The sequence below is a fragment of the Hyla sarda genome, unplaced genomic scaffold, assembly GCF_029499605.1.
Source record: "Hyla sarda isolate aHylSar1 unplaced genomic scaffold, aHylSar1.hap1 scaffold_1085, whole genome shotgun sequence".
In the NCBI taxonomy this organism is placed as follows: Eukaryota; Metazoa; Chordata; class Amphibia; order Anura; family Hylidae; genus Hyla; species Hyla sarda.
This window is the reverse complement of record NW_026607705.1, coordinates 1-26,087: the sequence shown is the minus strand read 5'-3', so window position 1 is coordinate 26,087 and position 26,087 is coordinate 1. Positions and strand designations below refer to the sequence as shown.

General features: G+C 46.4%; 11 non-coding genes and 1 pseudogene across 11 annotated transcripts; all 12 read left to right on the top strand.

Moving 5' to 3' along the window:
- The first annotated feature begins 1,047 nt into the window (after positions 1-1,047).
- Positions 1,048-1,238, top strand: LOC130300506 (U2 spliceosomal RNA). The gene has a single exon (XR_008851351.1). It is a non-coding gene; the product is annotated as a U2 spliceosomal RNA (small nuclear RNA).
- Positions 1,239-3,325: 2,087 nt separating this feature from the next.
- LOC130300505 (U2 spliceosomal RNA) lies at positions 3,326-3,516 on the top strand. The gene has a single exon (XR_008851350.1). It is a non-coding gene; the product is annotated as a U2 spliceosomal RNA (small nuclear RNA).
- A 2,084-nt stretch (positions 3,517-5,600) lies between these two features.
- Positions 5,601-5,791, top strand: LOC130300504 (U2 spliceosomal RNA). Its single transcript, XR_008851349.1, has one exon. It is a non-coding gene; the product is annotated as a U2 spliceosomal RNA (small nuclear RNA).
- A 2,084-nt stretch (positions 5,792-7,875) lies between these two features.
- On the top strand, positions 7,876-8,066 carry LOC130300503 (U2 spliceosomal RNA). Its single transcript, XR_008851348.1, has one exon. It is a non-coding gene; the product is annotated as a U2 spliceosomal RNA (small nuclear RNA).
- A 2,096-nt stretch (positions 8,067-10,162) lies between these two features.
- On the top strand, positions 10,163-10,353 carry LOC130300502 (U2 spliceosomal RNA). Its single transcript, XR_008851347.1, has one exon. It is a non-coding gene; the product is annotated as a U2 spliceosomal RNA (small nuclear RNA).
- A 1,481-nt stretch (positions 10,354-11,834) lies between these two features.
- LOC130300501 (U2 spliceosomal RNA) lies at positions 11,835-12,025 on the top strand. The gene has a single exon (XR_008851346.1). It is a non-coding gene; the product is annotated as a U2 spliceosomal RNA (small nuclear RNA).
- A 2,097-nt stretch (positions 12,026-14,122) lies between these two features.
- LOC130300500 (U2 spliceosomal RNA) lies at positions 14,123-14,313 on the top strand. The gene has a single exon (XR_008851345.1). It is a non-coding gene; the product is annotated as a U2 spliceosomal RNA (small nuclear RNA).
- Positions 14,314-16,399: 2,086 nt separating this feature from the next.
- Positions 16,400-16,559, top strand: LOC130300485 (U2 spliceosomal RNA; annotated as a pseudogene).
- Positions 16,560-17,254: 695 nt separating this feature from the next.
- On the top strand, positions 17,255-17,436 carry LOC130300483 (U2 spliceosomal RNA). Its single transcript, XR_008851333.1, has one exon. It is a non-coding gene; the product is annotated as a U2 spliceosomal RNA (small nuclear RNA).
- A 2,087-nt stretch (positions 17,437-19,523) lies between these two features.
- On the top strand, positions 19,524-19,714 carry LOC130300499 (U2 spliceosomal RNA). Its single transcript, XR_008851344.1, has one exon. It is a non-coding gene; the product is annotated as a U2 spliceosomal RNA (small nuclear RNA).
- A 2,085-nt stretch (positions 19,715-21,799) lies between these two features.
- On the top strand, positions 21,800-21,990 carry LOC130300531 (U2 spliceosomal RNA). Its single transcript, XR_008851375.1, has one exon. It is a non-coding gene; the product is annotated as a U2 spliceosomal RNA (small nuclear RNA).
- Positions 21,991-24,082: 2,092 nt separating this feature from the next.
- LOC130300497 (U2 spliceosomal RNA) lies at positions 24,083-24,273 on the top strand. Its single transcript, XR_008851342.1, has one exon. It is a non-coding gene; the product is annotated as a U2 spliceosomal RNA (small nuclear RNA).
- The last annotated feature ends 1,814 nt before the right edge of the window (positions 24,274-26,087 follow it).

The following is a 26,087-nucleotide window of genomic DNA, read 5'->3' as shown; positions in this document are numbered from 1 at the left end:
AAGAAGAAAAAGAAGAATAATACGCCCAGAAAAGAGGCGAAAAGGAGAAAAACGTAAAAAAACGTGAAAAAAAAGTAAGAGGAAGAGAAGGGAAAAAAAGGTGGAAATGGGTTTAAAAGTGATTTCGGCGGAGAAATATATATATATATATATATATATATATATATATATATACGCGCACACACACACATAGATATAAACGTATTCTCCGTTGAGATATTGCAGCCGCTGCTGTGTCCAGGCCCAGGAGCCTTAGCACTGTGCTGTGATGTCACTCAATACCACTGACATCACTAGGTGTAAACAACATCTCTCCTTTGCTGTGTATGTGACTATGGAGCTGTTTGGTGATGTCGTCTATTATGGCCTTCATAGAAGCAACAGGAGATTGTTGCATCCATCTAGAACCCTCAGAACTACAGTGCTATGATGTCACTCACTTCCACAGGCCTTGCAGAGTGTAAACAACAACAACCCAGCTTTGTTGTGTATGTAACCATAGGGATTTGTGATGTCACCTAGAACCTTCACAGCAGCGACAGCTTTATGAGGAGCATCAGCACTGCTCTGCCTGAGCAGAACCATCACCGCCATAGGTTGTCAAATAACCCGGATTTAACCCACACAGGTAAGTCCAATGGGGTGCAGGCATGTCCTCTATGCTTACAGCTTCCCGTGGGTGTTGGTTTGATACCGTTTGGGGACAGCCAAGGAGGCATCTGCAGGCAACAAAGGTAGGTGTGTGCTTGTGTGTGTGTTTCCTATGCAGATCCTAAGCCCAGTGTCACATGCAAGTAGGAGGAGTAAGAAGGGTTCCTGGCAAATCCGGGTTATGGATTGCATTTAAAAAGGCCCCGTGGGAGTGCAATGGGCCCCTGTCTTGCTGCTTAGCAATAATGGTATGGGTTTAGGTTCTGCTGTGTGTACTGGTGGTTGACTGCCCCCCAGCCCAGAGTGTGCATGGAAAATTGTCTGGCAGCCTCCCTGACAGCAAGCAGTGATAGTGCCCATGAAGGGGACCTTGTTGGGCCCGCCCCTTTCACGGTTATCGCTTCTCGGCCTTTTGGCTAAGATCAAGTGTAGTATCTGTTCTTATCAGTTTAATATCTGATACGTCCCCTATCTGGGGACCATATATTAAATGGATTTTTGAGAACGGGGGCCGATTTCGAAGCTTGCTTCCGTCGCCCTATGCATTGACCCGATATGGCAGTATCTTCGGGTACAGTGCACCACCCCCTTACAGGGTTAAAAAGAAAGATTCCTACTTTCATTGCTACCTGCTTGCTGGCTAGCCAGCTAGCCAGCCCTGTGGGCCTTGCTGCTGCTGCAGCCAAAAAACAAAAGGTGGTGCTTCTGCTGCTTCTGCTTCTGCTTGTGTCTGGCCCCTGTTGGAGCGTCCAGGCACAGGACTTCTGCTGCTGCTGACTAAATGGCCTCCTTAATTGGATCATTTGAGTAGCCAGCACACCTGTGCAGGTAGGGCATGACATGATAGGCAGCTGCCTTGATAGCGGGTGGGTGCTGAATGTTCCTAATTGACAAAATAAGATTAATGCTTATGAAGAAATATAAAATCTCATCCCTTCCCCAATATCGCGCCACACCCCTACCCCTTAATTCCCTGGTTGAACTTGATGGACATATGTCTTTTTTCGACCGTACTAACTATGTAACTATGTAACATAACATGGGGGGGGGGGGGGGTCTCCTGGCTGTTCACACAGGTGTGTCATTGCTGTACATTGACCATGCATTGCTTCTGTGGTATTGCAAAGGCAAAGACAAATGCTTCCAGCCATCCATTGCACTAATGGATTGGTCATCAGCTGGCTGTCTATGTCCCGCATCAATATAGACCAAAGTACAGAGGGTTAGGCTATGCTATTGTGCACCTACCTGATGCATCAGAAGGTGCGAGGCCCTTGCTAAATTCTGTGCACAGACTTTGAGATCTATGCTTTAGACTGTATCTAAACCTGCTCCAACATGGACTGACATTCTGGCCTACTTTCAGCCGATGCGACTTGTCTGGCGCTGAACAGTCGCTTTTTATGTATTCAGCACCTATGTATAATGTTGTAAAAATGCTCTAGAAGCTAAAGTCGCAGAAATGTCACACATATTTGGCCTGCAACTTTCTGTGCGACAAATTCAGACAGGAAAAATCAGTATAAATCCTTAGAAAATTATCCCCCAGTGTCTCCATCTGCTGGCGGTATTGAATAAGCATTGCTGCACTGATGGGGTATGCATTAGACGAAAAAAAAGAAGAAAAAGAAGAATAATACGCCCAGAAAAGAGGCGAAAAGGAGAAAAACGTAAAAAAACGTGAAAAAAAAGTAAGAGGAAGAGAAGGGAAAAAAAGGTGGAAATGGGTTTAAAAGTGATTTCGGCGGAGAAATATATATATATATATATATATATATATATATATATATATATATATATACGCGCACACACACACATAGATATAAACGTATTCTCCGTTGAGATATTGCAGCCGCTGCTGTGTCCAGGCCCAGGAGCCTTAGCACTGTGCTGTGATGTCACTCAATACCACTGACATCACTAGGTGTAAACAACATCTCTCCTTTGCTGTGTATGTGACTATGGAGCTGTTTGGTGATGTCGTCTATTACGGCCTTCATAGAAGCAACAGGAGATTGTTGCATCCATCTAGAACCCTCAGAACTACAGTGCTATGATGTCACTCACTTCCACAGGCCTTGCAGAGTGTAAACAACAACAACCCAGCTTTGTTGTGTATGTAACCATAGGGATTTGTGATGTCACCTAGAACCTTCACAGCAGCGACAGCTTTATGAGGAGCATCAGCACTGCTCTTCCTGAGCAGAACCATCACCGCCATAGGTTGTCAAATAACCCGGATTTAACCCACACAGGTAAGTCCAATGGGGTGCAGGCATGTCCTCTATGCTTACAGCTTCCCGTGGGTGTTGGTTTGATACCGTTTGGGGACAGCCAAGGAGGCATCTGCAGGCAACAAAGGTAGGTGTGTGCTTGTGTGTGTGTTTCCTATGCAGATCCTAAGCCCAGTGTCACATGCAAGTAGGAGGAGTAAGAAGGGTTCCTGGCAAATCCGGGTTATGGATTGCATTTAAAAAGGCCCCGTGGGAGTGCAATGGGCCCCTGTCTTGCTGCTTAGCAATAATGGTATGGGTTTAGGTTCTGCTGTGTGTACTGGTGGTTGACTGCCCCCCAGCCCAGAGTGTGCATGGAAAATTGTCTGGCAGCCTCCCTGACAGCAAGCAGTGATAGTGCCCATGAAGGGGACCTTGTTGGGCCCGCCCCTTTCACGGTTATCGCTTCTCGGCCTTTTGGCTAAGATCAAGTGTAGTATCTGTTCTTATCAGTTTAATATCTGATACGTCCCCTATCTGGGGACCATATATTAAATGGATTTTTGAGAACGGGGGCCGATTTCGAAGCTTGCTTCCGTCGCCCTATGCATTGACCCGATATGGCAGTATCTTCGGGTACAGTGCACCACCCCCTTACAGGGTTAAAAAGAAAGATTCCTACTTTCATTGCTACCTGCTTGCTGGCTAGCCAGCTAGCCAGCCCTGTGGGCCTTGCTGCTGCTGCAGCCAAAAAACAAAAGGTGGTGCTGCTGCTGCTTCTGCTGCTTCTGCTTCTGCTTGTGTCTGGCCCCTGTTGGAGCGTCCAGGCACAGGACTTCTGCTGCTGCTGACTAAATGGCCTCCTTAATTGGATCATTTGAGTAGCCAGCACACCTGTGCAGGTAGGGCATGACATGATAGGCAGCTGCCTTGATAGCGGGTGGGTGCTGAATGTTCCTAATTGACAAAATAAGATTAATGCTTATGAAGAAATATAAAATCTCATCCCTTCCCCAATATCGCGCCACACCCCTACCCCTTAATTCCCTGGTTGAACTTGATGGACATATGTCTTTTTTCGACCGTACTAACTATGTAACTATGTAACATAACATGGGGGGGGGGGGGGGTCTCCTGGCTGTTCACACAGGTGTGTCATTGCTGTACATTGACCATGCATTGCTTCTGTGGTATTGCAAAGGCAAAGACAAATGCTTCCAGCCATCCATTGCACTAATGGATTGGTCATCAGCTGGCTGTCTATGTCCCGCATCAATATAGACCAAAGTACAGAGGGTTAGGCTATGCTATTGTGCACCTACCTGATGCATCAGAAGGTGCGAGGCCCTTGCTAAATTCTGTGCACAGACTTTGAGATCTATGCTTTAGACTGTATCTAAACCTGCTCCAACATGGACTGACATTCTGGCCTACTTTCAGCCGATGCGACTTGTCTGGCGCTGAACAGTCGCTTTTTATGTATTCAGCACCTATGTATAATGTTGTAAAAATGCTCTAGAAGCTAAAGTCGCAGAAATGTCACACATATTTGGCCTGCAACTTTCTGTGCGACAAATTCAGACAGGAAAAATCAGTATAAATCCTTAGAAAATTATCCCCCAGTGTCTCCATCTGCTGGCGGTATTGAATAAGCATTGCTGCACTGATGGGGTATGCATTAGACGAAAAAAAAGAAGAAAAAGAAGAATAATACGCCCAGAAAAGAGGCGAAAAGGAGAAAAACGTAAAAAAACGTGAAAAAAAAGTAAGAGGAAGAGAAGGGAAAAAAAGGTGGAAATGGGTTTAAAAGTGATTTCGGCGGAGAAATATATATATATATATATATATATATATATATATATACGCGCACACACACACATAGATATAAACGTATTCTCCGTTGAGATATTGCAGCCGCTGCTGTGTCCAGGCCCAGGAGCCTTAGCACTGTGCTGTGATGTCACTCAATACCACTGACATCACTAGGTGTAAACAACATCTCTCCTTTGCTGTGTATGTGACTATGGAGCTGTTTGGTGATGTCGTCTATTATGGCCTTCATAGAAGCAACAGGAGATTGTTGCATCCATCTAGAACCCTCAGAACTACAGTGCTATGATGTCACTCACTTCCACAGGCCTTGCAGAGTGTAAACAACAACAACCCAGCTTTGTTGTGTATGTAACCATAGGGATTTGTGATGTCACCTAGAACCTTCACAGCAGCGACAGCTTTATGAGGAGCATCAGCACTGCTCTGCCTGAGCAGAACCATCACCGCCATAGGTTGTCAAATAACCCGGATTTAACCCACACAGGTAAGTCCAATGGGGTGCAGGCATGTCCTCTATGCTTACAGCTTCCCGTGGGTGTTGGTTTGATACCGTTTGGGGACAGCCAAGGAGGCATCTGCAGGCAACAAAGGTAGGTGTGTGCTTGTGTGTGTGTTTCCTATGCAGATCCTAAGCCCAGTGTCACATGCAAGTAGGAGGAGTAAGAAGGGTTCCTGGCAAATCCGGGTTATGGATTGCATTTAAAAAGGCCCCGTGGGAGTGCAATGGGCCCCTGTCTTGCTGCTTAGCAATAATGGTATGGGTTTAGGTTCTGCTGTGTGTACTGGTGGTTGACTGCCCCCCAGCCCAGAGTGTGCATGGAAAATTGTCTGGCAGCCTCCCTGACAGCAAGCAGTGATAGTGCCCATGAAGGGGACCTTGTTGGGCCCGCCCCTTTCACGGTTATCGCTTCTCGGCCTTTTGGCTAAGATCAAGTGTAGTATCTGTTCTTATCAGTTTAATATCTGATACGTCCCCTATCTGGGGACCATATATTAAATGGATTTTTGAGAACGGGGGCCGATTTCGAAGCTTGCTTCCGTCGCCCTATGCATTGACCCGATATGGCAGTATCTTCGGGTACAGTGCACCACCCCCTTACAGGGTTAAAAAGAAAGATTCCTACTTTCATTGCTACCTGCTTGCTGGCTAGCCAGCTAGCCAGCCCTGTGGGCCTTGCTGCTGCTGCAGCCAAAAAACAAAAGGTGGTGCTTCTGCTGCTTCTGCTTCTGCTTGTGTCTGGCCCCTGTTGGAGCGTCCAGGCACAGGACTTCTGCTGCTGCTGACTAAATGGCCTCCTTAATTGGATCATTTGAGTAGCCAGCACACCTGTGCAGGTAGGGCATGACATGATAGGCAGCTGCCTTGATAGCGGGTGGGTGCTGAATGTTCCTAATTGACAAAATAAGATTAATGCTTATGAAGAAATATAAAATCTCATCCCTTCCCCAATATCGCGCCACACCCCTACCCCTTAATTCCCTGGTTGAACTTGATGGACATATGTCTTTTTTCGACCGTACTAACTATGTAACTATGTAACATAACATGGGGGGGGGGGGGGTCTCCTGGCTGTTCACACAGGTGTGTCATTGCTGTACATTGACCATGCATTGCTTCTGTGGTATTGCAAAGGCAAAGACAAATGCTTCCAGCCATCCATTGCACTAATGGATTGGTCATCAGCTGGCTGTCTATGTCCCGCATCAATATAGACCAAAGTACAGAGGGTTAGGCTATGCTATTGTGCACCTACCTGATGCATCAGAAGGTGCGAGGCCCTTGCTAAATTCTGTGCACAGACTTTGAGATCTATGCTTTAGACTGTATCTAAACCTGCTCCAACATGGACTGACATTCTGGCCTACTTTCAGCCGATGCGACTTGTCTGGCGCTGAACAGTCGCTTTTTATGTATTCAGCACCTATGTATAATGTTGTAAAAATGCTCTAGAAGCTAAAGTCGCAGAAATGTCACACATATTTGGCCTGCAACTTTCTGTGCGACAAATTCAGACAGGAAAAATCAGTATAAATCCTTAGAAAATTATCCCCCAGTGTCTCCATCTGCTGGCGGTATTGAATAAGCATTGCTGCACTGATGGGGTATGCATTAGACGAAAAAAAAGAAGAAAAAGAAGAATAATACGCCCAGAAAAGAGGCGAAAAGGAGAAAAACGTAAAAAAACGTGAAAAAAAAGTAAGAGGAAGAGAAGGGAAAAAAAGGTGGAAATGGGTTTAAAAGTGATTTCGGCGGAGAAATATATATATATATATATATATATATATATATATATATATATATATACGCGCACACACACACATAGATATAAACGTATTCTCCGTTGAGATATTGCAGCCGCTGCTGTGTCCAGGCCCAGGAGCCTTAGCACTGTGCTGTGATGTCACTCAATACCACTGACATCACTAGGTGTAAACAACATCTCTCCTTTGCTGTGTATGTGACTATGGAGCTGTTTGGTGATGTCGTCTATTACGGCCTTCATAGAAGCAACAGGAGATTGTTGCATCCATCTAGAACCCTCAGAACTACAGTGCTATGATGTCACTCACTTCCACAGGCCTTGCAGAGTGTAAACAACAACAACCCAGCTTTGTTGTGTATGTAACCATAGGGATTTGTGATGTCACCTAGAACCTTCACAGCAGCGACAGCTTTATGAGGAGCATCAGCACTGCTCTGCCTGAGCAGAACCATCACCGCCATAGGTTGTCAAATAACCCGGATTTAACCCACACAGGTAAGTCCAATGGGGTGCAGGCATGTCCTCTATGCTTACAGCTTCCCGTGGGTGTTGGTTTGATACCGTTTGGGGACAGCCAAGGAGGCATCTGCAGGCAACAAAGGTAGGTGTGTGCTTGTGTGTGTGTTTCCTATGCAGATCCTAAGCCCAGTGTCACATGCAAGTAGGAGGAGTAAGAAGGGTTCCTGGCAAATCCGGGTTATGGATTGCATTTAAAAAGGCCCCGTGGGAGTGCAATGGGCCCCTGTCTTGCTGCTTAGCAATAATGGTATGGGTTTAGGTTCTGCTGTGTGTACTGGTGGTTGACTGCCCCCCAGCCCAGAGTGTGCATGGAAAATTGTCTGGCAGCCTCCCTGACAGCAAGCAGTGATAGTGCCCATGAAGGGGACCTTGTTGGGCCCGCCCCTTTCACGGTTATCGCTTCTCGGCCTTTTGGCTAAGATCAAGTGTAGTATCTGTTCTTATCAGTTTAATATCTGATACGTCCCCTATCTGGGGACCATATATTAAATGGATTTTTGAGAACGGGGGCCGATTTCGAAGCTTGCTTCCGTCGCCCTATGCATTGACCCGATATGGCAGTATCTTCGGGTACAGTGCACCACCCCCTTACAGGGTTAAAAAGAAAGATTCCTACTTTCATTGCTACCTGCTTGCTGGCTAGCCAGCTAGCCAGCCCTGTGGGCCTTGCTGCTGCTGCTGCAGCCAAAAAACAAAAGGTGGTGCTGCTGCTGCTTCTGCTGCTTCTGCTTCTGCTTGTGTCTGGCCCCTGTTGGAGCGTCCAGGCACAGGACTTCTGCTGCTGCTGACTAAATGGCCTCCTTAATTGGATCATTTGAGTAGCCAGCACACCTGTGCAGGTAGGGCATGACATGATAGGCAGCTGCCTTGATAGCGGGTGGGTCCTGAATGTTCCTAATTGACAAAATAAGATTAATGCTTATGAAGAAATATAAAATCTCATCCCTTCCCCAATATCGCGCCACACCCCTACCCCTTAATTCCCTGGTTGAACTTGATGGACATATGTCTTTTTTCGACCGTACTAACTATGTAACTATGTAACATAACATGGGGGGGGGGGGGGGGTCTCCTGGCTGTTCACACAGGTGTGTCATTGCTGTACATTGACCATGCATTGCTTCTGTGGTATTGCAAAGGCAAAGACAAATGCTTCCAGCCATCCATTGCACTAATGGATTGGTCATCAGCTGGCTGTCTATGTCCCGCATCAATATAGACCAAAGTACAGAGGGTTAGGCTATGCTATTGTGCACCTACCTGATGCATCAGAAGGTGCGAGGCCCTTGCTAAATTCTGTGCACAGACTTTGAGATCTATGCTTTAGACTGTATCTAAACCTGCTCCAACATGGACTGACATTCTGGCCTACTTTCAGCCGATGCGACTTGTCTGTCGCTGAACAGTCGCTTTTTATGTATTCAGCACCTATGTATAATGTTGTAAAAATGCTCTAGAAGCTAAAGTCGCAGAAATGTCACACATATTTGGCCTGCAACTTTCTGTGCGACAAATTCAGACAGGAAAAATCAGTATAAATCCTTAGAAAATTATCCCCCAGTGTCTCCATCTGCTGGCGGTATTGAATAAGCATTGCTGCACTGATGGGGTATGCATTAGACGAAAAAAAAGAAGAAAAAGAAGAATAATACGCCCAGAAAAGAGGCGAAAAGGAGAAAAACGTAAAAAAACGTGAAAAAAAAGTAAGAGGAAGAGAAGGGAAAAAAAGGTGGAAATGGGTTTAAAAGTGATTTCGGCGGAGAAATATATATATATATATATATATATATATATATATATATATATATACGCGCACACACACACATAGATATAAACGTATTCTCCGTTGAGATATTGCAGCCGCTGCTGTGTCCAGGCCCAGGAGCCTTAGCACTGTGCTGTGATGTCACTCAATACCACTGACATCACTAGGTGTAAACAACATCTCTCCTTTGCTGTGTATGTGACTATGGAGCTGTTTGGTGATGTCGTCTATTACGGCCTTCATAGAAGCAACAGGAGATTGTTGCATCCATCTAGAACCCTCAGAACTACAGTGCTATGATGTCACTCACTTCCACAGGCCTTGCAGAGTGTAAACAACAACAACCCAGCTTTGTTGTGTATGTAACCATAGGGATTTGTGATGTCACCTAGAACCTTCACAGCAGCGACAGCTTTATGAGGAGCATCAGCACTGCTCTGCCTGAGCAGAACCATCACCGCCATAGGTTGTCAAATAACCCGGATTTAACCCACACAGGTAAGTCCAATGGGGTGCAGGCATGTCCTCTATGCTTACAGCTTCCCGTGGGTGTTGGTTTGATATCGTTTGGGGACAGCCAAGGAGGCATCTGCAGGCAACAAAGGTAGGTGTGTGCTTGTGTGTGTGTTTCCTATGCAGATCCTAAGCCCAGTGTCACATGCAAGTAGGAGGAGTAAGAAGGGTTCCTGGCAAATCCGGGTTATGGATTGCATTTAAAAAGGCCCCGTGGGAGTGCAATGGGCCCCTGTCTTGCTGCTTAGCAATAATGGTATGGGTTTAGGTTCTGCTGTGTGTACTGGTGGTTGACTGCCCCCCAGCCCAGAGTGTGCATGGAAAATTGTCTGGCAGCCTCCCTGACAGCAAGCAGTGATAGTGCCCATGAAGGGGACCTTGTTGGGCCCGCCCCTTTCACGGTTATCGCTTCTCGGCCTTTTGGCTAAGATCAAGTGTAGTATCTGTTCTTATCAGTTTAATATCTGATACGTCCCCTATCTGGGGACCATATATTAAATGGATTTTTGAGAACGGGGGCCGATTTCGAAGCTTGCTTCCGTCGCCCTATGCATTGACCCGATATGGCAGTATCTTCGGGTACAGTGCACCACCCCCTTACAGGGTTAAAAAGAAAGATTCCTACTTTCATTGCTACCTGCTTGCTGGCTAGCCAGCTAGCCAGCCCTGTGGGCCTTGCTGCTGCTGCTGCAGCCAAAAAACAAAAGGTGGTGCTGCTGCTGCTTCTGCTGCTTCTGCTTCTGCTTGTGTCTGGCCCCTGTTGGAGCGTCCAGGCACAGGACTTCTGCTGCTGCTGACTAAATGGCCTCCTTAATTGGATCATTTGAGTAGCCAGCACACCTGTGCAGGTAGGGCATGACATGATAGGCAGCTGCCTTGATAGCGGGTGGGTCCTGAATGTTCCTAATTGACAAAATAAGATTAATGCTTATGAAGAAATATAAAATATAAAATCCTTAGAAAATTATCCCCCAGTGTCTCCATCTGCTGGCGGTATTGAATAAGCATTGCTGCACTGATGGGGTATGCATTAGACGAAAAAAAAGAAGAAAAAGAAGAATAATACGCCCAGAAAAGAGGCGAAAAGGAGAAAAACGTAAAAAAACGTGAAAAAAAAGTAAGAGGAAGAGAAGGGAAAAAAAGGTGGAAATGGGTTTAAAAGTGATTTCGGCGGAGAAATATATATATATATATATATATATACGCGCACACACACACATAGATATAAACGTATTCTCCGTTGAGATATTGCAGCCGCTGCTGTGTCCAGGCCCAGGAGCCTTAGCACTGTGCTGTGATGTCACTCAATACCACTGACATCACTAGGTGTAAACAACATCTCTCCTTTGCTGTGTATGTGACTATGGAGCTGTTTGGTGATGTCGTCTATTACGGCCTTCATAGAAGCAACAGGAGATTGTTGCATCCATCTAGAACCCTCAGAACTACAGTGCTATGATGTCACTCACTTCCACAGGCCTTGCAGAGTGTAAACAACAACAACCCAGCTTTGTTGTGTATGTAACCATAGGGATTTGTGATGTCACCTAGAACCTTCACAGCAGCGACAGCTTTATGAGGAGCATCAGCACTGCTCTGCCTGAGCAGAACCATCACCGCCATAGGTTGTCAAATAACCCGGATTTAACCCACACAGGTAAGTCCAATGGGGTGCAGGCATGTCCTCTATGCTTACAGCTTCCCGTGGGTGTTGGTTTGATATCGTTTGGGGACAGCCAAGGAGGCATCTGCAGGCAACAAAGGTAGGTGTGTGCTTGTGTGTGTGTTTCCTATGCAGATCCTAAGCCCAGTGTCACATGCAAGTAGGAGGAGTAAGAAGGGTTCCTGGCAAATCCGGGTTATGGATTGCATTTAAAAAGGCCCCGTGGGAGTGCAATGGGCCCCTGTCTTGCTGCTTAGCAATAATGGTATGGGTTTAGGTTCTGCTGTGTGTACTGGTGGTTGACTGCCCCCCAGCCCAGAGTGTGCATGGAAAATTGTCTGGCAGCCTCCCTGACAGCAAGCAGTGATAGTGCCCATGAAGGGGACCTTGTTGGGCCCGCCCCTTTCACGGTTATCGCTTCTCGGCCTTTTGGCTAAGATCAAGTGTAGTATCTGTTCTTATCAGTTTAATATCTGATACGTCCCCTATCTGGGGACCATATATTAAATGGATTTTTGAGAACGGGGGCCGATTTCGAAGCTTGCTTCCGTCGCCCTATGCATTGACCCGATATGGCAGTATCTTCGGGTACAGTGCACCACCCCCTTACAGGGTTAAAAAGAAAGATTCCTACTTTCATTGCTACCTGCTTGCTGGCTAGCCAGCTAGCCAGCCCTGTGGGCCTTGCTGCTGCTGCTGCAGCCAAAAAACAAAAGGTGGTGCTGCTGCTGCTTCTGCTGCTTCTGCTTCTGCTTGTGTCTGGCCCCTGTTGGAGCGTCCAGGCACAGGACTTCTGCTGCTGCTGACTAAATGGCCTCCTTAATTGGATCATTTGAGTAGCCAGCACACCTGTGCAGGTAGGGCATGACATGATAGGCAGCTGCCTTGATAGCGGGTGGGTCCTGAATGTTCCTAATTGACAAAATAAGATTAATGCTTATGAAGAAATATAAAATCTCATCCCTTCCCCAATATCGCGCCACACCCCTACCCCTTAATTCCCTGGTTGAACTTGATGGGCATATGTCTTTTTTCGACCGTACTAACTATGTAACTATGTAACATAACATGGGGGGGGGGGGGGGTCTCCTGGCTGTTCACACAGGTGTGTCATTGCTGTACATTGACCATGCATTGCTTCTGTGGTATTGCAAAGGCAAAGACAAATGCTTCCAGCCATCCATTGCACTAATGGATTGGTCATCAGCTGGCTGTCTATGTCCCGCATCAATATAGACCAAAGTACAGAGGGTTAGGCTATGCTATTGTGCACCTACCTGATGCATCAGAAGGTGCGAGGCCCTTGCTAAATTCTGTGCACAGACTTTGAGATCTATGCTTTAGACTGTATCTAAACCTGCTCCAACATGGACTGACATTCTGGCCTACTTTCAGCCGATGCGACTTGTCTGTCGCTGAACAGTCGCTTTTTATGTATTCAGCACCTATGTATAATGTTGTAAAAATGCTCTAGAAGCTAAAGTCGCAGAAATGTCACACATATTTGGCCTGCAACTTTCTGTGCGACAAATTCAGACAGGAAAAATCAGTATAAATCCTTAGAAAATTATCCCCCAGTGTCTCCATCTGCTGGCGGTATTGAATAAGCATTGCTGCACTGATGGGGTATGCATTAGACGAAAAAAAAGAAGAAAAAGAAGAATAATACGCCCAGAAAAGAGGCGAAAAGGAGAAAAACGTAAAAAAACGTGAAAAAAAAGTAAGAGGAAGAGAAGGGAAAAAAAGGTGGAAATGGGTTTAAAAGTGATTTCGGCGGAGAAATATATATATATATATATATATATATATATATATATATATATATATACGCGCACACACACACATAGATATAAACGTATTCTCCGTTGAGATATTGCAGCCGCTGCTGTGTCCAGGCCCAGGAGCCTTAGCACTGTGCTGTGATGTCACTCAATACCACTGACATCACTAGGTGTAAACAACATCTCTCCTTTGCTGTGTATGTGACTATGGAGCTGTTTGGTGATGTCGTCTATTATGGCCTTCATAGAAGCAACAGGAGATTGTTGCATCCATCTAGAACCCTCAGAACTACAGTGCTATGATGTCACTCACTTCCACAGGCCTTGCAGAGTGTAAACAACAACAACCCAGCTTTGTTGTGTATGTAACCATAGGGATTTGTGATGTCACCTAGAACCTTCACAGCAGCGACAGCTTTATGAGGAGCATCAGCACTGCTATGCCTGAGCAGAACCATCACCGCCATAGGTTGTCAAATAACCCGGATTTAACCCACACAGGTAAGTCCAATGGGGTGCAGGCATGTCCTCTATGCTTACAGCTTCCCGTGGGTGTTGGTTTGATACCGTTTGGGGACAGCCAAGGAGGCATCTGCAGGCAACAAAGGTAGGTGTGTGCTTGTGTGTGTGTTTCCTATGCAGATCCTAAGCCCAGTGTCACATGCAAGTAGGAGGAGTAAGAAGGGTTCCTGGCAAATCCGGGTTATGGATTGCATTTAAAAAGGCCCCGTGGGAGTGCAATGGGCCCCTGTCTTGCTGCTTAGCAATAATGGTATGGGTTTAGGTTCTGCTGTGTGTACTGGTGGTTGACTGCCCCCCAGCCCAGAGTGTGCATGGAAAATTGTCTGGCAGCCTCCCTGACAGCAAGCAGTGATAGTGCCCATGAAGGGGACCTTGTTGGGCCCGCCCCTTTCACGGTTATCGCTTCTCGGCCTTTTGGCTAAGATCAAGTGTAGTATCTGTTCTTATCAGTTTAATATCTGATACGTCCCCTATCTGGGGACCATATATTAAATGGATTTTTGAGAACGGGGGCCGATTTCGAAGCTTGCTTCCGTCGCCCTATGCATTGACCCGATATGGCAGTATCTTCGGGTACAGTGCACCACCCCCTTACAGGGTTAAAAAGAAAGATTCCTACTTTCATTGCTACCTGCTTGCTGGCTAGCCAGCTAGCCAGCCCTGTGGGCCTTGCTGCTGCTGCTGCAGCCAAAAAACAAAAGGTGGTGCTGCTGCTGCTTCTGCTGCTTCTGCTTCTGCTTGTGTCTGGCCCCTGTTGGAGCGTCCAGGCACAGGACTTCTGCTGCTGCTGACTAAATGGCCTCCTTAATTGGATCATTTGAGTAGCCAGCACACCTGTGCAGGTAGGGCATGACATGATAGGCAGCTGCCTTGATAGCGGGTGGGTCCTGAATGTTCCTAATTGACAAAATAAGATTAATGCTTATGAAGAAATATAAAATCTCATCCCTTCCCCAATATCGCGCCACACCCCTACCCCTTAATTCCCTGGTTGAACTTGATGGACATATGTCTTTTTTCGACCGTACTAACTATGTAACTATGTAACATAACATGGGGGGGGGGGGGGGGTCTCCTGGCTGTTCACACAGGTGTGTCATTGCTGTACATTGACCATGCATTGCTTCTGTGGTATTGCAAAGGCAAAGACAAATGCTTCCAGCCATCCATTGCACTAATGGATTGGTCATCAGCTGGCTGTCTATGTCCCGCATCAATATAGACCAAAGTACAGAGGGTTAGGCTATGCTATTGTGCACCTACCTGATGCATCAGAAGGTGCGAGGCCCTTGCTAAATTCTGTGCACAGACTTTGAGATCTATGCTTTAGACTGTATCTAAACCTGCTCCAACATGGACTGACATTCTGGCCTACTTTCAGCCGATGCGACTTGTCTGTCGCTGAACAGTCGCTTTTTATGTATTCAGCACCTATGTATAATGTTGTAAAAATGCTCTAGAAGCTAAAGTCGCAGAAATGTCACACATATTTGGCCTGCAACTTTCTGTGCGACAAATTCAGACAGGAAAAATCAGTATAAATCCTTAGAAAATTATCCCCCAGTGTCTCCATCTGCTGGCGGTATTGAATAAGCATTGCTGCACTGATGGGGTATGCATTAGACGAAAAAAAAGAAGAAAAAGAAGAATAATACGCCCAGAAAAGAGGCGAAAAGGAGAAAAACGTAAAAAAACGTGAAAAAAAAGTAAGAGGAAGAGAAGGGAAAAAAAGGTGGAAATGGGTTTAAAAGTGATTTCGGCGGAGAAATATATATATATATATATATATATATATATATATACGCGCACACACACACATAGATATAAACGTATTCTCCGTTGAGATATTGCAGCCGCTGCTGTGTCCAGGCCCAGGAGCCTTAGCACTGTGCTGTGATGTCACTCAATACCACTGACATCACTAGGTGTAAACAACATCTCTCCTTTGCTGTGTATGTGACTATGGAGCTGTTTGGTGATGTCGTCTATTACGGCCTTCATAGAAGCAACAGGAGATTGTTGCATCCATCTAGAACCCTCAGAACTACAGTGCTATGATGTCACTCACTTCCACAGGCCTTGCAGAGTGTAAACAACAACAACCCAGCTTTGTTGTGTATGTAACCATAGGGATTTGTGATGTCACCTAGAACCTTCACAGCAGCGACAGCTTTATGAGGAGCATCAGCACTGCTCTGCCTGAGCAGAACCATCACCGCCATAGGTTGTCAAATAACCCGGATTTAACCCACACAGGTAAGTCCAATGGGGTGCAGGCATGTCCTCTATGCTTACAGCTTCCCGTGGGTGTTGGTTTGATACCGTTTGGGGACAGCCAAGGAGGCATCTGCAGGCAACAAAGGTAGGTGTGTGCTTGTGTGTGTGTTTCCTATGCAGATCCTAAGCCCAGTGTCACATGCAAGTAGGAGGAGTAAGAAGGGTTCCTGGCAAATCCGGGTTATGGATTGCATTTAAAAAGGCCCCGTGGGAGTGCAATGGGCCCCTGTCTTGCTGCTTAGCAATAATGGTATGGGTTTAGGTTCTGCTGTGTGTACTGGTGGTTGACTGCCCCCCAGCCCAGAGTGTGCATGGAAAATTGTCTGGCAGCCTCCCTGACAGCAAGCAGTGATAGTGCCCATGAAGGGGACCTTGTTGGGCCCGCCCCTTTCACGGTTATCGCTTCTCGGCCTTTTGGCTAAGATCAAGTGTAGTATCTGTTCTTATCAGTTTTCATGCTGGTGGGGATGGGTGCTGCATGGAGGATGCAGGTGTACCAGGGCTTTCCGGGGCTGGTTCTGAGGAATCAGCTCGACGGCTGCCCCGATGTGACCTGTTCCCTCCGGGTCTCGCCATGAGGCTGAGAGGGTCTAGAGCCGAGGTACTTTTGTGCCTCGGGGAGTGGTGACCCCGAGGTGCCGAAACTCACTGGGAGAATAGGCTCACTGAGTTGAAGCACGGGCACCATAATCTCTTCACCTTGTGGCACTCACCTCTTGATTCCCGGCCTTCTGGCTAGGATCAGAGAAATTTTTATAGATCCGGCCGGATGTCCGGGCAGTATATCTGCACACATTCACTTATTTATTTATTTTTTTGTCTCACTGTGTCACTTTTTGCGTGTTGTGTGTTCACAGGATTTGTCAGGATGCGGTAGCCCTTCTGGGTGTCCCTCCTGGCGGTCTAGGGGAGGTGTGTGTGGCCATTAGGTTCCGCACCTCCCTGCAAACACCCCGGGTACCCCTGCTTTGGCAGGGTACCTACCGTAATCGGCTCTGCGGGCAGATACCTTGGCCAACGCCAAGGGGGATGCCGGGAGCATTTGTGGTCCCCTAGTAGCTTTGGCGAAAAGGGACATCGAACCTGGAACCTCGCAGGTACCTTTTGGTCCGGAGGCGAAGGGTAAGGTTTGTTGGGGGGCCTCTCTCCTATCGGAGAAGGGCTTGCGATAGACCGCATCCTTTGTGCACGTTTTTTTTAGTGTAACACGTTTGCACTTTTTCTTGCACTTTGGGTGAATCGAAAGCACGTTCCTCGGCTTTAAAAAAAAAAAAAAAAAAAATCTGTTCTTATCAGTTTAATATCTGATACGTCCCCTATCTGGGGACCATATATTAAATGGATTTTTGAGAACGGGGGCCGATTTCGAAGCTTGCTTCCGTCGCCCTATGCATTGACCCGATATGGCAGTATCTTCGGGTACAGTGCACCACCCCCTTACAGGGTTAAAAAGAAAGATTCCTACTTTCATTGCTACCTGCTTGCTGGCTAGCCAGCTAGCCAGCCCTGTGGGCCTTGCTGCTGCTGCTGCAGCCAAAAAACAAAAGGTGGTGCTGCTGCTGCTTCTGCTGCTTCTGCTTCTGCTTGTGTCTGGCCCCTGTTGGAGCGTCCAGGCACAGGACTTCTGCTGCTGCTGACTAAATGGCCTCCTTAATTGGATCATTTGAGTAGCCAGCACACCTGTGCAGGTAGGGCATGACATGATAGGCAGCTGCCTTGATAGCGGGTGGGTCCTGAATGTTCCTAATTGACAAAATAAGATTAATGCTTATGAAGAAATATAAAATCTCATCCCTTCCCCAATATCGCGCCACACCCCTACCCCTTAATTCCCTGGTTGAACTTGATGGACATATGTCTTTTTTCGACCGTACTAACTATGTAACTATGTAACATAACATGGGGGGGGGGGGGGGTCTCCTGGCTGTTCACACAGGTGTGTCATTGCTGTACATTGACCATGCATTGCTTCTGTGGTATTGCAAAGGCAAAGACAAATGCTTCCAGCCATCCATTGCACTAATGGATTGGTCATCAGCTGGCTGTCTATGTCCCGCATCAATATAGACCAAAGTACAGAGGGTTAGGCTATGCTATTGTGCACCTACCTGATGCATCAGAAGGTGCGAGGCCCTTGCTAAATTCTGTGCACAGACTTTGAGATCTATGCTTTAGACTGTATCTAAACCTGCTCCAACATGGACTGACATTCTGGCCTACTTTCAGCCGATGCGACTTGTCTGTCGCTGAACAGTCGCTTTTTATGTATTCAGCACCTATGTATAATGTTGTAAAAATGCTCTAGAAGCTAAAGTCGCAGAAATGTCACACATATTTGGCCTGCAACTTTCTGTGCGACAAATTCAGACAGGAAAAATCAGTATAAATCCTTAGAAAATTATCCCCCAGTGTCTCCATCTGCTGGCGGTATTGAATAAGCATTGCTGCACTGATGGGGTATGCATTAGACGAAAAAAAAGAAGAAAAAGAAGAATAATACGCCCAGAAAAGAGGCGAAAAGGAGAAAAACGTAAAAAAACGTGAAAAAAAAGTAAGAGGAAGAGAAGGGAAAAAAAGGTGGAAATGGGTTTAAAAGTGATTTCGGCGGAGAAATATATATATATATATATATATATATATATATATATACGCGCACACACACACATAGATATAAACGTATTCTCCGTTGAGATATTGCAGCCGCTGCTGTGTCCAGGCCCAGGAGCCTTAGCACTGTGCTGTGATGTCACTCAATACCACTGACATCACTAGGTGTAAACAACATCTCTCCTTTGCTGTGTATGTGACTATGGAGCTGTTTGGTGATGTCGTCTATTACGGCCTTCATAGAAGCAACAGGAGATTGTTGCATCCATCTAGAACCCTCAGAACTACAGTGCTATGATGTCACTCACTTCCACAGGCCTTGCAGAGTGTAAACAACAACAACCCAGCTTTGTTGTGTATGTAACCATAGGGATTTGTGATGTCACCTAGAACCTTCACAGCAGCGACAGCTTTATGAGGAGCATCAGCACTGCTCTGCCTGAGCAGAACCATCACCGCCATAGGTTGTCAAATAACCCGGATTTAACCCACACAGGTAAGTCCAATGGGGTGCAGGCATGTCCTCTATGCTTACAGCTTCCCGTGGGTGTTGGTTTGATACCGTTTGGGGACAGCCAAGGAGGCATCTGCAGGCAACAAAGGTAGGTGTGTGCTTGTGTGTGTGTTTCCTATGCAGATCCTAAGCCCAGTGTCACATGCAAGTAGGAGGAGTAAGAAGGGTTCCTGGCAAATCCGGGTTATGGATTGCATTTAAAAAGGCCCCGTGGGAGTGCAATGGGCCCCTGTCTTGCTGCTTAGCAATAATGGTATGGGTTTAGGTTCTGCTGTGTGTACTGGTGGTTGACTGCCCCCCAGCCCAGAGTGTGCATGGAAAATTGTCTGGCAGCCTCCCTGACAGCAAGCAGTGATAGTGCCCATGAAGGGGACCTTGTTGGGCCCGCCCCTTTCACGGTTATCGCTTCTCGGCCTTTTGGCTAAGATCAAGTGTAGTATCTGTTCTTATCAGTTTAATATCTGATACGTCCCCTATCTGGGGACCATATATTAAATGGATTTTTGAGAACGGGGGCCGATTTCGAAGCTTGCTTCCGTCGCCCTATGCATTGACCCGATATGGCAGTATCTTCGGGTACAGTGCACCACCCCCTTACAGGGTTAAAAAGAAAGATTCCTACTTTCATTGCTACCTGCTTGCTGGCTAGCCAGCTAGCCAGCCCTGTGGGCCTTGCTGCTGCTGCTGCAGCCAAAAAACAAAAGGTGGTGCTGCTGCTGCTTCTGCTGCTTCTGCTTCTGCTTGTGTCTGGCCCCTGTTGGAGCGTCCAGGCACAGGACTTCTGCTGCTGCTGACTAAATGGCCTCCTTAATTGGATCATTTGAGTAGCCAGCACACCTGTGCAGGTAGGGCATGACATGATAGGCAGCTGCCTTGATAGCGGGTGGGTCCTGAATGTTCCTAATTGACAAAATAAGATTAATGCTTATGAAGAAATATAAAATCTCATCCCTTCCCCAATATCGCGCCACACCCCTACCCCTTAATTCCCTGGTTGAACTTGATGGACATATGTCTTTTTTCGACCGTACTAACTATGTAACTATGTAACATAACATGGGGGGGGGGGGGGGTCTCCTGGCTGTTCACACAGGTGTGTCATTGCTGTACATTGACCATGCATTGCTTCTGTGGTATTGCAAAGGCAAAGACAAATGCTTCCAGCCATCCATTGCACTAATGGATTGGTCATCAGCTGGCTGTCTATGTCCCGCATCAATATAGACCAAAGTACAGAGGGTTAGGCTATGCTATTGTGCACCTACCTGATGCATCAGAAGGTGCGAGGCCCTTGCTAAATTCTGTGCACAGACTTTGAGATCTATGCTTTAGACTGTATCTAAACCTGCTCCAACATGGACTGACATTCTGGCCTACTTTCAGCCGATGCGACTTGTCTGTCGCTGAACAGTCGCTTTTTATGTATTCAGCACCTATGTATAATGTTGTAAAAATGCTCTAGAAGCTAAAGTCGCAGAAATGTCACACATATTTGGCCTGCAACTTTCTGTGCGACAAATTCAGACAGGAAAAATCAGTATAAATCCTTAGAAAATTATCCCCCAGTGTCTCCATCTGCTGGCGGTATTGAATAAGCATTGCTGCACTGATGGGGTATGCATTAGACGAAAAAAAAGAAGAAAAAGAAGAATAATACGCCCAGAAAAGAGGCGAAAAGGAGAAAAACGTAAAAAAACGTGAAAAAAAAGTAAGAGGAAGAGAAGGGAAAAAAAGGTGGAAATGGGTTTAAAAGTGATTTCGGCGGAGAAATATATATATATATATATATATATATATATATATACGCGCACACACACACATAGATATAAACGTATTCTCCGTTGAGATATTGCAGCCGCTGCTGTGTCCAGGCCCAGGAGCCTTAGCACTGTGCTGTGATGTCACTCAATACCACTGACATCACTAGGTGTAAACAACATCTCTCCTTTGCTGTGTATGTGACTATGGAGCTGTTTGGTGATGTCGTCTATTACGGCCTTCATAGAAGCAACAGGAGATTGTTGCATCCATCTAGAACCCTCAGAACTACAGTGCTATGATGTCACTCACTTCCACAGGCCTTGCAGAGTGTAAACAACAACAACCCAGCTTTGTTGTGTATGTAACCATAGGGATTTGTGATGTCACCTAGAACCTTCACAGCAGCGACAGCTTTATGAGGAGCATCAGCACTGCTCTGCCTGAGCAGAACCATCACCGCCATAGGTTGTCAAATAACCCGGATTTAACCCACACAGGTAAGTCCAATGGGGTGCAGGCATGTCCTCTATGCTTACAGCTTCCCGTGGGTGTTGGTTTGATACCGTTTGGGGACAGCCAAGGAGGCATCTGCAGGCAACAAAGGTAGGTGTGTGCTTGTGTGTGTGTTTCCTATGCAGATCCTAAGCCCAGTGTCACATGCAAGTAGGAGGAGTAAGAAGGGTTCCTGGCAAATCCGGGTTATGGATTGCATTTAAAAAGGCCCCGTGGGAGTGCAATGGGCCCCTGTCTTGCTGCTTAGCAATAATGGTATGGGTTTAGGTTCTGCTGTGTGTACTGGTGGTTGACTGCCCCCCAGCCCAGAGTGTGCATGGAAAATTGTCTGGCAGCCTCCCTGACAGCAAGCAGTGATAGTGCCCATGAAGGGGACCTTGTTGGGCCCGCCCCTTTCACGGTTATCACTTCTCGGCCTTTTGGCTAAGATCAAGTGTAGTATCTGTTCTTATCAGTTTAATATCTGATACGTCCCCTATCTGGGGACCATATATTAAATGGATTTTTGAGAACGGGGGCCGATTTCGAAGCTTGCTTCCGTCGCCCTATGCATTGACCCGATATGGCAGTATCTTCGGGTACAGTGCACCACCCCCTTACAGGGTTAAAAAGAAAGATTCCTACTTTCATTGCTACCTGCTTGCTGGCTAGCCAGCTAGCCAGCCCTGTGGGCCTTGCTGCTGCTGCTGCAGCCAAAAAACAAAAGGTGGTGCTGCTGCTGCTTCTGCTGCTTCTGCTTCTGCTTGTGTCTGGCCCCTGTTGGAGCGTCCAGGCACAGGACTTCTGCTGCTGCTGACTAAATGGCCTCCTTAATTGGATCATTTGAGTAGCCAGCACACCTGTGCAGGTAGGGCATGACATGATAGGCAGCTGCCTTGATAGCGGGTGGGTCCTGAATGTTCCTAATTGACAAAATAAGATTAATGCTTATGAAGAAATATAAAATCTCATCCCTTCCCCAATATCGCGCCACACCCCTACCCCTTAATTCCCTGGTTGAACTTGATGGACATATGTCTTTTTTCGACCGTACTAACTATGTAACTATGTAACATAACATGGGGGGGGGGGGGGTCTCCTGGCTGTTCACACAGGTGTGTCATTGCTGTACATTGACCATGCATTGCTTCTGTGGTATTGCAAAGGCAAAGACAAATGCTTCCAGCCATCCATTGCACTAATGGATTGGTCATCAGCTGGCTGTCTATGTCCCGCATCAATATAGACCAAAGTACAGAGGGTTAGGCTATGCTATTGTGCACCTACCTGATGCATCAGAAGGTGCGAGGCCCTTGCTAAATTCTGTGCACAGACTTTGAGATCTATGCTTTAGACTGTATCTAAACCTGCTCCAACATGGACTGACATTCTGGCCTACTTTCAGCCGATGCGACTTGTCTGTTGCTGAACAGTCGCTTTTTATGTATTCAGCACCTATGTATAATGTTGTAAAAATGCTCTAGAAGCTAAAGTCGCAGAAATGTCACACATATTTGGCCTGCAACTTTCTGTGCGACAAATTCAGACAGGAAAAATCAGTATAAATCCTTAGAAAATTATCCCCCAGTGTCTCCATCTGCTGGCGGTATGAATAAGCATTGCTGCACTGATGGGGTATGCATTAGACGAAAAAAAAGAAGAAAAAGAAGAATAATACGCCCAGAAAAGAGGCGAAAAGGAGAAAAACGTAAAAAAACTTGAAAAAAAGTAAGAGGAAGAGAAGGGAAAAAAAGGTGGAAATGGGTTTAAAAGTGATTTCGGCGGAGAAATATATATATATATATATATATATATATATATATATATATATATACGCGCACACACACACATAGATATAAACGTATTCTCCGTTGAGATATTGCAGCCGCTGCTGTGTCCAGGCCCAGGAGCCTTAGCACTGTGCTGTGATGTCACTCAATACCACTGACATCACTAGGTGTAAACAACATCTCTCCTTTGCTGTGTATGTGACTATGGAGCTGTTTGGTGATGTCGTCTATTACGGCCTTCATAGAAGCAACAGGAGATTGTTGCATCCATCTAGAACCCTCAGAACTACAGTGCTATGATGTCACTCACTTCCACAGGCCTTGCAGAGTGTAAACAACAACAACCCAGCTTTGTTGTGTATGTAACCATAGGGATTTGTGATGTCACCTAGAACCTTCACAGCAGCGACAGCTTTATGAGGAGCATCAGCACTGCTCTGCCTGAGCAGAACCATCACCGCCATAGGTTGTCAAATAACCCGGATTTAACCCACACAGGTAAGTCCAATGGGGTGCAGGCATGTCCTCTATGCTTACAGCTTCCCGTGGGTGTTGGTTTGATACCGTTTGGGGACAGCCAAGGAGGCATCTGCAGGCAACAAAGGTAGGTGTGTGCTTGTGTGTGTGTTTCCTATGCAGATCCTAAGCCCAGTGTCACATGCAAGTAGGAGGAGTAAGAAGGGTTCCTGGCAAATCCGGGTTATGGATTGCATTTAAAAGGGCCCCGTGGGAGTGCAATGGGCCCCTGTCTTGCTGCTTAGCAATAATGGTATGGGTTTAGGTTCTGCTGTGTGTACTGGTGGTTGACTGCCCCCCAGCCCAGAGTGTGCATGGAAAATTGTCTGGCAGCCTCCCTGACAGCAAGCAGTGATAGTGCCCATGAAGGGGACCTTGTTGGGCCCGCCCCTTTCACGGTTATCGCTTCTCGGCCTTTTGGCTAAGATCAAGTGTAGTATCTGTTCTTATCAGTTTAATATCTGATACGTCCCCTATCTGGGGACCATATATTAAATGGATTTTTGAGAACGGGGGCCGATTTCGAAGCTTGCTTCCGTCGCCCTATGCATTGACCCGATATGGCAGTATCTTCGGGTACAGTGCACCACCCCCTTACAGGGTTAAAAAGAAAGATTCCTACTTTCATTGCTACCTGCTTGCTGGCTAGCCAGCTAGCCAGCCCTGTGGGCCTTGCTGCTGCTGCTGCAGCCAAAAAACAAAAGGTGGTGCTGCTGCTGCTTCTGCTGCTTCTGCTTCTGCTTGTGTCTGGCCCCTGTTGGAGCGTCCAGGCACAGGACTTCTGCTGCTGCTGACTAAATGGCCTCCTTAATTGGATCATTTGAGTAGCCAGCACACCTGTGCAGGTAGGGCATGACATGATAGGCAGCTGCCTTGATAGCGGGTGGGTCCTGAATGTTCCTAATTGACAAAATAAGATTAATGCTTATGAAGAAATATAAAATCTCATCCCTTCCCCAATATCGCGCCACACCCCTACCCCTTAATTCCCTGGTTGAACTTGATGGACATATGTCTTTTTTCGACCGTACTAACTATGTAACTATGTAACATAACATGGGGGGGGGGGGGTCTCCTGGCTGTTCACACAGGTGTGTCATTGCTGTACATTGACCATGCATTGCTTCTGTGGTATTGCAAAGGCAAAGACAAATGCTTCCAGCCATCCATTGCACTAATGGATTGGTCATCAGCTGGCTGTCTATGTCCCGCATCAATATAGACCAAAGTACAGAGGGTTAGGCTATGCTATTGTGCACCTACCTGATGCATCAGAAGGTGCGAGGCCCTTGCTAAATTCTGTGCACAGACTTTGAGATCTATGCTTTAGACTGTATCTAAACCTGCTCCAACATGGACTGACATTCTGGCCTACTTTCAGCCGATGCGACTTGTCTGTTGCTGAACAGTCGCTTTTTATGTATTCAGCACCTATGTATAATGTTGTAAAAATGCTCTAGAAGCTAAAGTCGCAGAAATGTCACACATATTTGGCCTGCAACTTTCTGTGCGACAAATTCAGACAGGAAAAATCAGTATAAATCCTTAGAAAATTATCCCCCAGTGTCTCCATCTGCTGGCGGTATTGAATAAGCATTGCTGCACTGATGGGGTATGCATTAGACGAAAAAAAGAAGAAAAAGAAGAATAATACGCCCAGAAAAGAGGCGAAAAGGAGAAAAACGTAAAAAAACGTGAAAAAAAAGTAAGAGGAAGAGAAGGGAAAAAAGGTGGAAATGGGTTTAAAAGTGATTTCGGCGGAGAAATATATATATATATATATATATATATATATATATATATATATATATATATATACGCGCACACACACACATAGATATAAACGTATTCTCCGTTGAGATATTGCAGCCGCTGCTGTGTCCAGGCCCAGGAGCCTTAGCACTGTGCTGTGATGTCACTCAATACCACTGACATCACTAGGTGTAAACAACATCTCTCCTTTGCTGTGTATGTGACTATGGAGCTGTTTGGTGATGTCGTCTATTACGGCCTTCATAGAAGCAACAGGAGATTGTTGCATCCATCTAGAACCCTCAGAACTACAGTGCTATGATGTCACTCACTTCCACAGGCCTTGCAGAGTGTAAACAACAACAACCCAGCTTTGTTGTGTATGTAACCATAGGGATTTGTGATGTCACCTAGAACCTTCACAGCAGCGACAGCTTTATGAGGAGCATCAGCACTGCTCTGCCTGAGCAGAACCATCACCGCCATAGGTTGTCAAATAACCCGGATTTAACCCACACAGGTAAGTCCAATGGGGTGCAGGCATGTCCTCTATGCTTACAGCTTCCCGTGGGTGTTGGTTTGATACCGTTTGGGGACAGCCAAGGAGGCATCTGCAGGCAACAAAGGTAGGTGTGTGCTTGTGTGTGTGTTTCC